This window comes from Salvelinus alpinus, chromosome 19 (assembly GCF_045679555.1).
Source record: "Salvelinus alpinus chromosome 19, SLU_Salpinus.1, whole genome shotgun sequence".
NCBI lineage: Eukaryota > Metazoa > Chordata > Actinopteri > Salmoniformes > Salmonidae > Salvelinus > Salvelinus alpinus.
Genome location: NC_092104.1, coordinates 23,227,974 through 23,240,942, shown reverse-complemented (window position 1 = coordinate 23,240,942; position 12,969 = coordinate 23,227,974).

The window sequence follows — 12,969 nt, the reverse complement described above, 5'->3', positions numbered from 1 at the left end:
ATTTAATAAAAACATGGAAGCATGAAGCAAGGCAATAATATCCTATCACTTACGTTTCTACGCACTTAGTATAGTTTGGCCAAGACAATAAACAAAGAAGTCAGAGGAGCTGGGAAGGGGACTAGTATTTCCTATATTGTGATGTACAGAGGTCTGTTTTCTGTCTGACTGTTTCTGACACGTGCTGCACATTCTTTACACTTGAGTAAAGATGTTGTTGTGCTGTTTTTCAAAGGTCATTGTTATAAGGTCACTGTGGTTAGAATGTGATAATGACATACCAAGCATATGGAGGCAAGGAGCATGAAAACATCAACATTGTGACTCACTGTTTCACAGGAGAGAATATAGGAGTTTTTCAAAAGGGGAAAAAGTCATGATGACTTTACGTGCATTGTCCATTCAATCCATTATTTGGTCCCAAGACATGAACTTCAGATCATGTTTAACACAACTGGTTTAACAGTCAGTGCCAATATGTTGACATTTGGAAAAATAGACACATGAAATAGTGAAAGGTCAGAGTCGACCGACAGAAAAAAAAAATGTTGTATCGTGAAACAGAACCAGAGGGTGTCAGGCAGGCAGCGGGCTGGGGCAGGGGAACTGGACTAGGGCAATGGGCTGTGGACTGGGAAATTGGGCTGGGGCTGCGGAAGCAGGCTGTGGCTGGGGAACCGGGCTGGGGCTTGGAAAGTGGGCTAGGGCAGGTGACTGGGCTGGGGAACCAGGCTGGAGCTTGGGTCTGGGCTGGGGAAGGGAAGGAGAATGATTAGGTTATTGTGCTGCTGCCTGTACCCTAGACCTAGGGCACTGTGCATTCAAGGCCCCAGCTAAAGGCCAGCTGTTCACAATGATTAATGCTGGCAAGTGCCCTCTGCTGGTAAGTGCCCTCTTTAAAAAGTGAAGGTACCTTTATAACAGAACTGAGCAGCAAAGGGCCTAGGGAAGGAACCACTCGGTACAGATGCATTATGGAACTAAACAATACAGTTGTGTTTGAGGAACATAGGCTAAGGAGGTTAGGGAATTGTGCTTTCAAATGATAAACTATTGACTATTTAGTGCGCTACTTTGGATCAGGGCCCATACAACTCTGCTCAAAAGTAGTGCACTACATAAGGAATAGGATACCATCTGGGACGCAACCAATGTTCACCGGTGGTTTTAAAGTGTTGGCCCACCGCCTAAGGCTAGCTATAATAATGCTATGATCCCCACATAGGTGGATAGATATTGTTGTCTTATTTATTGTTGGTAATTTAATGACAGTCTTTGGCCTCCTCTTTATCTCCCTGTTATCCTCTCGGAGTACTTCTCTCTCTGAAACCACATTGATGCTGTACTGAGCAGGCAGGATTGTGGGATTTTCCAACGACCAGAAAAATGGTCATTGAATTTGAAATGGCTATTTTCCCTTAATTGCTGTATTGTTGCCAGAGGTGGCGCCTAACTAGTGGTGGAGTTCAGTCACCGTGGGAGAGTCCCAAATGGTACCTTATTCCCTACAAAAAACAATCCCAAGTATTCCCACAAATATAAAAAAAGAGACATATGTGATGGTGTCTCAATGTAATCAAGTTATGAATTGATTGTTCTTTTTCAAACACAATCTCTTTTTGGGATTAGTTGTGGTGAATTTGCAGGTCACAAATTATTATTATTTATTTAACCAGGCAAGTAAGTTAAGAACAAATTCTTATTTACAATGACAGCCTACCCAGGAACAGCAGGTTAACTGCCTTGTTCAGGGGCAGAACGACAGATTTTTACCTGGTCAGCTCAGGGATTCGATCTAGCAACCTTTCGGTTACTGGCCCAACACTCTAACCACTAGCCTACCAAGTCTAGCGGCTAAATCTAGATGCCTACCCCGGCTTTACATAATGCACTTACTAATGGGCTCTGGTGTAACTATGGGCCCTGGTCCCACTATGGGTCCTGGTCCCACTATGGGCCCTGGTCCCAATATGGGCCCTGGTGCCACTATGGGCCCTGGTCCCACTATGGGCTCTGGTGCCACTAACGGGCCCTGGTCCCACTATTGGCTCTGGTCCCACTATGGGCCCTGGTCCCACTATGGGTCCTGGTCCCACAATGGCCTCTGGTCCCACTAATGGACCCTGGTACCACTATGGGCTCTGGTGCCACTAATGGGCCCTATTGCCACTATGGATTCTGGTCCCACTGTGGGCCCTGGTGCCACTATGGGCTAGGGTCCCAATATGGGCCCTGGTCCCACTATGGGCTCTTGTGCCAGTAATGGGCCCTGGTGCCACTAATGGTCCCTGATCCCACTATGGGCCCTGGTCCCACTATGGGCTCTTGTGCCAGTAATGGGCCCTGGTGCCACTAATGGTCCCTGATCCCACTATGGGCCCTGGTGCCACTAATGGGCTCTGGTGCCACTAATGGGCTCTGGTCCCAATATGGGCCATGGTCCCACTATGGGCCCTGGTCCCACTATGGGCCCTGGTGCCACTATGGGCTCTGGTCCCACTATGGGCTCTGGTGCCAATACTGGGCTCTGGTGCCACTATGGGCCCTGGTACCACTAATGGTCCCTGGTCCCACTATGGGCTCTGGTCCCACTATGGGCCCTGGTCCCACTATGGGCCCTGGTCCCACTATGGGCTCAGGTGCCAATACTGGACTCTGGTGCCACTATGGGCCCTGGTACCACTAATGGGCCGTGGTCCCACAATGGGCCCTGGTGCCACTAATGGACCCTGGTCCCACTATGGGCTCTGGTCCCACTATGGGCCCTGGTCCCACTATGGGCCCTGGTCCCACTATGGGCTCTGGTGCCACTATGGGCTCTGGTGCCACTATGGGCTCTGGTCCCAATAATGGGCTCTGGTCCCACTATGGGCTCTGGTCCCACTAATGGGCTCTGGTTCCAGAAATGGGCCCTGGTGCCACTAGTGGGCCCTGGTCCCACTATGGGCCCTGGTCCCACTATGGGCCCTGGTCCCACTATGGTCTCTGGTGCCACTATGGGCCGTGGTCCCACTAATGGGCCGTGGTCCCACTATGGTCTCTGGTCCCACTATGGTCTCTGGTCCCACTATGGGCTCCTGTCCCACGATGGGCTCTGGTCCCACTATGGGCCCTGGTCCCACTATGGGCTCTGGTGCCACTATGGGCTCTGGTGCCACTATGGGCTCTGGTGCCACTATGGGCTCTGGTGCCACTATGGGCTCTGGTCCCACTATGGGCTCCGGTCCCACTATGGGCTCCGGTGCCACTAATGGGCTCTGGTGCCACTAATAGGCCCTGGTGCCACTATGGGCTCTGGTGCCACTATGGGCTCTGGTGCCACTATGGGCTCTGGTCCCAATAATGGGCTCTGGTCCCACTATGGGCTCTGGTCCCACTAATGGGCTCTGCTGCCAGTAATGGTCCCTGGTCCCACTATGGTCTCTGGTGCCACTATGGGCCCTGGTACCACTAATGGGCCGTGGTCCCACTAATGGGCCATGGTCCCACTATGGGCCCTGTCCCACGATGGGCTCTGGTCCCACTATGGGCCCTGGTCCCACTATGAGCTCTGGTGCCACTATGGGCTCTGGGGCCACTATGGGCTCTGGTGCCACTAATGGTCCCTGATCCCACTATGGGCCCTGGTCCCACTATGGGCTCTTGTGCCAGTAATGGGCCCTGGTGCCACTAATGGTCCCTGATCCCACTATGGGCCCTGGTGCCACTAATGGGCTCTGGTGCCACTAATGGGCTCTGGTCCCAATATGGGCCATGGTCCCACTATGGGCCCTGGTCCCACTATGGGCCCTGGTGCCACTATGGGCTCTGGTCCCACTATGGGCTCAGGTGCCAATACTGGGCTCTGGTGCCACTATGGGCCCTGGTACCACTAATGGTCCCTGGTCCCACTATGGGCTCTGGTCCCACTATGGGCCCTGGTCCCACTATGGGCCCTGGTCCCACTATGGGCTCAGGTGCCAATACTGGACTCTGGTGCCACTATGGGCCCTGGTACCACTAATGGGCCGTGGTCCCACAATGGGCCCTGGTGCCACTAATGGACCCTGGTCCCACTATGGGCTCTGGTCCCACTATGGGCCCTGGTCCCACTATGGGCCCTGGTCCCACTATGGGCTCTGGTGCCACTATGGGCTCTGGTGCCACTATGGGCTCTGGTCCCAATAATGGGCTCTGGTCCCAATAATGGGCTCTGGTCCCACTATGGGCTCTGGTCCCACTAATGGGCTCTGGTTCCAGTAATGGGCCCTGGTGCCACTAGTGGGCCCTGGTCCCACTATGGGCCCTGGTCCCACTATGGGCCCTGGTCCCACTATGGGCCCTGGTCCCACTATGGTCTCTGGTGCCACTATGGGCCGTGGTCCCACTAATGGGCCGTGGTCCCACTAATGGGCCGTGGTCCCACTAATGGGCCCTGATCCCACTATGGGCTCTGGTCCCACTATGGGCTCTGGTCCCAATAATGGGCTCTGGTCCCACTATGGGCTCTGGTCCCACTAATGGGCTCTGCTGCCAGTAATGGGCCCTGGTCCCACTATGGTCTCTGGTGCCACTATGGATCCTGGTACCACTATGGATCCTGGTACCACTAATGGGCCGTGGTCCCACTAATGGGCAGTGGTCCCACTAATGGGCCGTGGTCCCCCTATGGGCCCTGGTCCCACTATGGTCTCTGGTCCCACTATGGTCTCTGGTCCCACTATGGGCTCCTGTCCCACGATGGGCTCTGGTCCCACTATGGGCCCTGGTCCCACTATGGTCTCTGGTCCCACTATGGTCTCTGGTCCCACTATGGGCTCCTGTCCCACGATGGGCTCTGGTCCCACTATGGGCCCTGGTCCCACTATGGGCTCTGGTGCCACTATGGGCTCTGGTGCCACTAATGGACCCTGGTCCCACTATGGGCTCTGGTCCCACTATGGGCCCTGGTCCCACTATGGGCCCTGGTCCCACTATGGGCTCTGGTGCCACTATGGGCTCTGGTGCCACTATGGGCTCTGGTCCCAATAATGGGCTCTGGTCCCAATAATGGGCTCTGGTCCCACTATGGGCTCTGGTCCCACTAATGGGCTCTGGTTCCAGTAATGGGCCCTGGTGCCACTAGTGGGCCCTGGTCCCACTATGGGCCCTGGTCCCACTATGGGCCCTGGTCCCACTATGGGCCCTGGTCCCACTATGGTCTCTGGTGCCACTATGGGCCGTGGTCCCACTAATGGGCCGTGGTCCCACTAATGGGCCGTGGTCCCACTAATGGGCCCTGATCCCACTATGGGCTCTGGTCCCACTATGGGCTCTGGTCCCAATAATGGGCTCTGGTCCCACTATGGGCTCTGGTCCCACTAATGGGCTCTGCTGCCAGTAATGGGCCCTTGTCCCACTATGGTCTCTGGTGCCACTATGGATCCTGGTACCACTATGGATCCTGGTACCACTAATGGGCCGTGGTCCCACTAATGGGCAGTGGTCCCACTAATGGGCCGTGGTCCCCCTATGGGCCCTGGTCCCACTATGGTCTCTGGTCCCACTATGGTCTCTGGTCCCACTATGGGCTCCTGTCCCACGATGGGCTCTGGTCCCACTATGGGCCCTGGTCCCACTATGGTCTCTGGTCCCACTATGGTCTCTGGTCCCACTATGGGCTCCTGTCCCACGATGGGCTCTGGTCCCACTATGGGCCCTGGTCCCACTATGGGCTCTGGTGCCACTATGGGCTCTGGTGCCACTATGGGCTCTGGTACCACTATGGGCTCTGGTCCCACTATGGGCCCTGGTGCCACTATGGGCTCTGGTCCCACTATGGGCTCAGGTGCCAATACTGGGCTCTGGTGCCACTATGGGCCCTGGTACCACTAATGGTCCCTGGTCCCACTATGGGCTCTGGTCCCACTATGGGCCCTGGTCCCACTATGGGCCCTGGTCCCACTATGGGCTCAGGTGCCAATACTGGACTCTGGTGCCACTATGGGCCCTGGTACCACTAATGGGCCGTGGTCCCACAATGGGCCCTGGTGCCACTAATGGACCCTGGTCCCACTATGGGCTCTGGTCCCACTATGGGCCCTGGTCCCACTATGGGCCCTGGTCCCACTATGGGCTCTGGTGCCACTATGGGCTCTGGTGCCACTATGGGCTCTGGTCCCAATAATGGGCTCTGGTCCCAATAATGGGCTCTGGTCCCACTATGGGCTCTGGTCCCACTAATGGGCTCTGGTTCCAGTAATGGGCCCTGGTGCCACTAGTGGGCCCTGGTCCCACTATGGGCCCTGGTCCCACTATGGGCCCTGGTCCCACTATGGGCCCTGGTCCCACTATGGTCTCTGGTGCCACTATGGGCCGTGGTCCCACTAATGGGCCGTGGTCCCACTAATGGGCCGTGGTCCCACTAATGGGCCCTGATCCCACTATGGGCTCTGGTCCCACTATGGGCTCTGGTCCCAATAATGGGCTCTGGTCCCACTATGGGCTCTGGTCCCACTAATGGGCTCTGCTGCCAGTAATGGGCCCTGGTCCCACTATGGTCTCTGGTGCCACTATGGATCCTGGTACCACTATGGATCCTGGTACCACTAATGGGCCGTGGTCCCACTAATGGGCAGTGGTCCCACTAATGGGCCGTGGTCCCCCTATGGGCCCTGGTCCCACTATGGTCTCTGGTCCCACTATGGTCTCTGGTCCCACTATGGGCTCCTGTCCCACGATGGGCTCTGGTCCCACTATGGGCCCTGGTCCCACTATGGGCTCTGGTGCCACTATGGGCTCTGGTGCCACTATGGGCTCTGGTACCACTATGGGCTCTGGTGCCACTATGGGCTCTGGTCCCACTATGGGCTCCGGTCCCACTATGGGCTCTGGTGCCACTATGGGCTCTGGTCCCAATAATGGGCTCTGGTCCCACTATGGGCTCTGGTCCCACTAATGGGCTCTGCTGCCAGTAATGGGCCCTGGTCCCACTATGGTCTCTGGTGCCACTATGGGCCCTGGTACCACTAATGGGCCGTGGTCCCACTAATGGGCCATGGTCCCACTATGGGCCCTGTCCCACGATGGGCTCTGGTCCCACTATGGGCCCTGGTCCCACTATGAGCTCTGGTGCCACTATGGGCTCTGGGGCCACTATGGGCTCTGGTGCCACTAATGGGCTCTGGTGCCACTAATGGTCCCTGGTCCCACTACGGGCTCTGGTCCCACTACGGGCTCTGGTCCCACTACGGGCCCTGGTGCCACTAATGGGCCCTGGTGCCACTACTGGGCTCTGGTGCCACTACTGGGCTCTGGTCCCACTATGGGCTCCGGTCCCACTATGGGCTCCGGTGCCACTAATAGGTCCTGGTCCCACTATGGGCTCTGGTGCCACTATGGGCTCTGGTCCCAATAATGGGCTCTGGTCCCACTATGGGCTCTGGTCCAACTAATGGGCTCTGGTCCCACTAATGGGCTCTGCTGCCAGTAATGGTCCCTGGTCCCACTATGGGCCCTGGTGCCACTATGGGCCCTGGTCCCACTATGGGCCCTGGTCCCACTATGGTCTCTGGTGCCACTATGGGCCCTGGTACCAATAATGGGCTCTGGTCCCACTATGGGCTCAGGTGCCAATACTGGGCTCTGGTGCCACTATGGGCCCTGGTACCACTAATGGTCCCTGGTCCCACTATGGGCTCTGGTCCCACTATGGGCCCTGGTCCCACTATGGGCCCTGGTCCCACTATGGGCTCAGGTGCCAATACTGGACTCTGGTGCCACTATGGGCCCTGGTACCACTAATGGGCCGTGGTCCCACAATGGGCCCTGGTGCCACTAATGGACCCTGGTCCCACTATGGGCTCTGGTCCCACTATGGGCCCTGGTCCCACTATGGGCCCTGGTCCCACTATGGGCTCTGGTGCCACTATGGGCTCTGGTGCCACTATGGGCTCTGGTCCCAATAATGGGCTCTGGTCCCACTATGGGCTCTGGTCCCACTAATGGGCTCTGGTTCCAGTAATGGGCCCTGGTGCCACTAGTGGGCCCTGGTCCCACTATGGGCCCTGGTCCCACTATGGGCCCTGGTCCCACTATGGTCTCTGGTGCCACTATGGGCCGTGGTCCCACTAATGGGCCGTGGTCCCACTAATGGGCCGTGGTCCCACTAATGGGCCCTGGTCCCACTATGGGCTCTGGTCCCACTATGGGCTCTGGTCCCAATAATGGGCTCTGGTCCCACTATGGGCTCTGGTCCCACTAATGGGCTCTGCTGCCAGTAATGGGCCCTGGTCCCACTATGGTCTCTGGTGCCACTATGGATCCTGGTACCACTATGGATCCTGGTACCACTAATGGGCCGTGGTCCCACTAATGGGCAGTGGTCCCACTAATGGGCCGTGGTCCCCCTATGGGCCCTGGCTATGGTCTCTGGTCCCACTATGGGCTCTGGTGCCACTATGGGCCCTGGTACCACTAATGGGCCGTGGTCCCACTAATGGGCCATGGTCCCACTATGGGCCCTGTCCCACGATGGGCTCTGGTCCCACTATGGGCCCTGGTCCCACTATGAGCTCTGGTGCCACTATGGGCTCTGGGGCCACTATGGGCTCTGGTGCCACTAATGGGCTCTGGTGCCACTAATGGTCCCTGGTCCCACTACGGGCTCTGGTCCCACTACGGGCTCTGGTCCCACTACGGGCCCTGGTGCCACTAATGGGCCCTGGTGCCACTACTGGGCTCTGGTGCCACTACTGGGCTCTGGTCCCACTATGGGCTCCGGTCCCACTATGTGCTCCGGTGCCACTAATAGGTCCTGGTCCCACTATGGGCTCTGGTGCCACTATGGGCTCTGGTCCCAATAATGGGCTCTGGTCCCACTATGGGCTCTGGTCCCACTAATGGGCTCTGGTCCCACTAATGGGCTCTGCTGCCAGTAATGGTCCCTGGTCCCACTATGGGCCCTGGTGCCACTATGGGCCCTGGTCCCACTATGGTCTCTGGTGCCACTATGGGCCCTGGTACCAATAATGGGCTCTGGTCCCACTATGGGCTCAGGTGCCAATACTGGGCTCTGGTGCCACTATGGGCCCTGGTACCACTAATGGTCCCTGGTCCCACTATGGGCTCTGGTCCCACTATGGGCCCTGGTCCCACTATGGGCCCTGGTCCCACTATGGGCCCTGGTCCCACTATGGGCTCAGGTGCCAATACTGGACTCTGGTGCCACTATGGGCCCTGGTACCACTAATGGGCCGTGGTCCCACAATGGGCCCTGGTGCCACTAATGGACCCTGGTCCCACTATGGGCTCTGGTCCCACTATGGGCCCTGGTCCCACTATGGGCCCTGGTCCCACTATGGGCTTTGGTGCCACTATGGGCTCTGGTGCCACTATGGGCTCTGGTCCCAATAATGGGCTCTGGTCCCACTATGGGCTCTGGTCCCACTAATGGGCTCTGGTTCCAGTAATGGGCCCTGGTGCCACTAGTGGGCCCTGGTCCCACTATGGGCCCTGGTCCCACTATGGTCTCTGGTGCCACTATGGGCCGTGGTCCCACTAATGGGCCGTGGTCCCACTAATGGGCCGTGGTCCCACTAATGGGCCCTGGTCCCACTATGGGCTCTGGTCCCACTATGGGCTCTGGTCCCAATAATGGGCTCTGGTCCCACTATGGGCTCTGGTCCCACTAATGGGCTCTGCTGCCAGTAATGGGCCCTGGTCCCACTATGGTCTCTGGTGCCACTATGGATCCTGGTACCACTATGGATCCTGGTACCACTAATGGGCCGTGGTCCCACTAATGGGCAGTGGTCCCACTAATGGGCCGTGGTCCCCCTATGGGCCCTGGTCCCACTATGGTCTCTGGTCCCACTATGGTCTCTGGTCCCACTATGGGCTCCTGTCCCACGATGGGCTCTGGTCCCACTATGGGCCCTGGTCCCACTATGGGCTCTGGTGCCACTATGGGCTCTGGTGCCACTATGGGCTCTGGTGCCACTATGGGCTCTGGTCCCACTATGGGCTCCGGTCCCACTATGGGCTCCGGTGCCACTAATGGGCTCTGGTGCCACTAATAGGCCCTGGTGCCACTATGGGCTCTGGTGCCACTATGGGCTCTGGTGCCACTATGGGCTCTGGTCCCAATAATGGGCTCTGGTCCCACTATGGGCTCTGGTCCCACTATGACATGACCGAATACAAACAGTGTAGCTATTCCCTCCGCATGGTAAACAAACAAGCTAAGCGTCAGTATAGAGACAAAGTAGAGTTGAAATTCAACGGCTCAGACACGAGAGGTGGCAGGGTCTACAGTCAACCACGGACTACAAAAAGAAAACCACGATGTCCTGCTCCCAGACAAACTAAACAACTTCTTTGCTCGCTTTGAGGACAATACAGTGCCAACGACACGGCCCGCTACCAAAACCTGCGGGCTCTCCTTCACCGCAGCCAACGTGAGTAAAGCATTTAAACGTGTTCACCCTCGCAAGGCTGCCAGCCCAGACGACATCCCTAGCCACGTCCTCAGAGCATGCGCAGACCAGCTGGCTGGTGTGTTTACGGACATATTCAATCTATCCTTATCCCAATCTGCTGTTCCCACATGCTTCAAGAGGGCCACCATTGTTCCAGTTCCCAAGAAAGCTAAGGTAACTGAGCTAAATGACTATCGCCCCGTAGCACTCACTTCCGTCATCATGAAAAGCTTTGAGAGACTAGTCAAGGATCCTATCACCTCCACCCTCCTGACACCCTAGATCCACTCCAATTTGCTTACCGCCCCAATAGGTCCACAGACGACGCAATTGCAATCACACTGCACACTGCCCTAACCCATCTGGACAAGAGGAATACCTATGTAAGAATGCTGTTCATCGACTACAGCTCAGCATTTAACAACATAGTACCCTCCAAACTCGTCATTAAGCTCGAGACCCTGAGTCTCGACCCTGGCCTGTGCAACTGGGTCCTGGACTTCCTGACAGGCCGCACACAGGTGGTGAGGGTAGGAAACAACATCTCCACCCCGCTGATCCTCAACACTGGGGCCCCACAAGTGTGCGTTCTCAGCCCTCTCTTGTACTCCCTGTTCACCCATGACTGCGTGGCCATGCACGCCTCCAACTCAATCATCAAGTTTGCAGATGACACTACAGTGGTAGGCTTGATTACCAACAACGACGAGACGGCCTACAGGGAGGAGGTGAGACCCTCGGAGTGTGGTGTCAGAAAAATAACCTCACACTCAACGTCAACAAAACAAAGGAGATGATCGTGGACTTCAGGAAACAGCAGAGGGCGCACCCCCCTATCCACATCGACGGAACAGTAGTGGAGAAGGTGGAAAGTTTTAAGTTCCTCGGCGTAAACATCACGGACAAACAGAAATGGTCCACCCACACAGACAGCGTGGTGAAGAAGACGCAACAGGGGGTCCATACAGGGGGTCCATAATAATGAGGCTATATACAGGGGGTCCATAATAATGAGGCTATATACAGGGGGTTCATAGTAATAATGAGGCTATATGCAGGGAGTACATAATAATAATGAGGCTATATGCAGGGAGTACATATTAATAATGAGGCTATATGCAGGGAGTACATAATAATAATGAGGCTATATGCAGGGAGTACATAATAATAATGAGGCTATATGCAGGGAGTACATAATAATAATGAGGCTATATGCAGGGAGTACATAATAATAATGAGGCTATATGCAGGGAGTACATAATAATAATGAGGCTATATGCAGGGAGTACATAATAATAATGAGGCTATATGCAGGGAGTACATAATAATAATGAGGCTATATGCAGGGAGTACATAATAATAATGAGGCTATATGCAGGGAGTACATAATAATAATGAGGCTATATGCAGGGAGTACATAATAATAATGAGGCTATATGCAGGGAGTACATAATAATAATGAGGCTATATGCAGGGAGTACATAATAATAATGAGGCTATATGCAGGGAGTACATAATAATAATGAGGCTATATGCAGGGAGTACATAATAATAATGAGGCTATATGCAGGGAGTACATAATAATAATAATGAGGCTATATGCAGGGAGTACCGGTGCTGCTACTTCTGTACTTTTGATCAGCGCCTAGAGTGCCATTTGGGACGCACTCATCGGGTAACATACAGTACTGTGAGGAAAGGGGTCTGTGCTCAGTATGTTCAATTAACATTAAGATAACACAAGGTGCAAGTGAAATTTGACTTCCCCTTTTAACCCAACCTCTCTGAAAGGAACTCAGAGGTTATGGAGAGGTGCTAACTCTGGACTAACCTCTGAACTCCAGCCAAGGGGGACAATAGAGTGCAATATATTTATATATCTGCATGCTGTGTGTAGGGACTTCAAATCTAGAAATGAGAGGATAATGATGTCCTTGGAGATGTGATTTCTTCTGCATCCCTGCTCTTTGTTTCACCACTCCTATTCTATGTTTTAGCTGCTCCTGCTGTGTTGCAATGACAAATACATATTGGTTTCAGCACATTTATTGAAGAAACAATTGAGCTGTTTTCTACCAACAACACACTGTCAATACTAGAGTAGAGGTCATCATCATATCAACGTGCAACAAAGCAAAACAACTCCCAAAGTTTGGAGTTATTTGAACAAGTTCAAAATAACAAAAACATTAGAAATGATGACATTTTGAAAAGATCGAGACGATGGCTAAAATAACAAGCCCCAGAATAACTTCTGGGTTTGACAGACAATAACATCAGAGAGCTTCTGGGAAAAGGCCCAGCAGATGTCCAAACCACATCTAAGACACTCAGAGTTGAGTAGACAGTAAGTATGCATCTGGCTGTGCAGAGCGAGAGAGAGCGAGAGACCACACTAGTACTAGCAGCAGTCGGTAAACTGCCGGTACACCCCAGCCAGATCTGCATGAGCTCGGGCACCACGGCTTCAGATCCAGTTTGAAACCTGCTCAGATTAACCCAGCAGGTCAAGTCAGAGTAAGTTAGAGAGGGC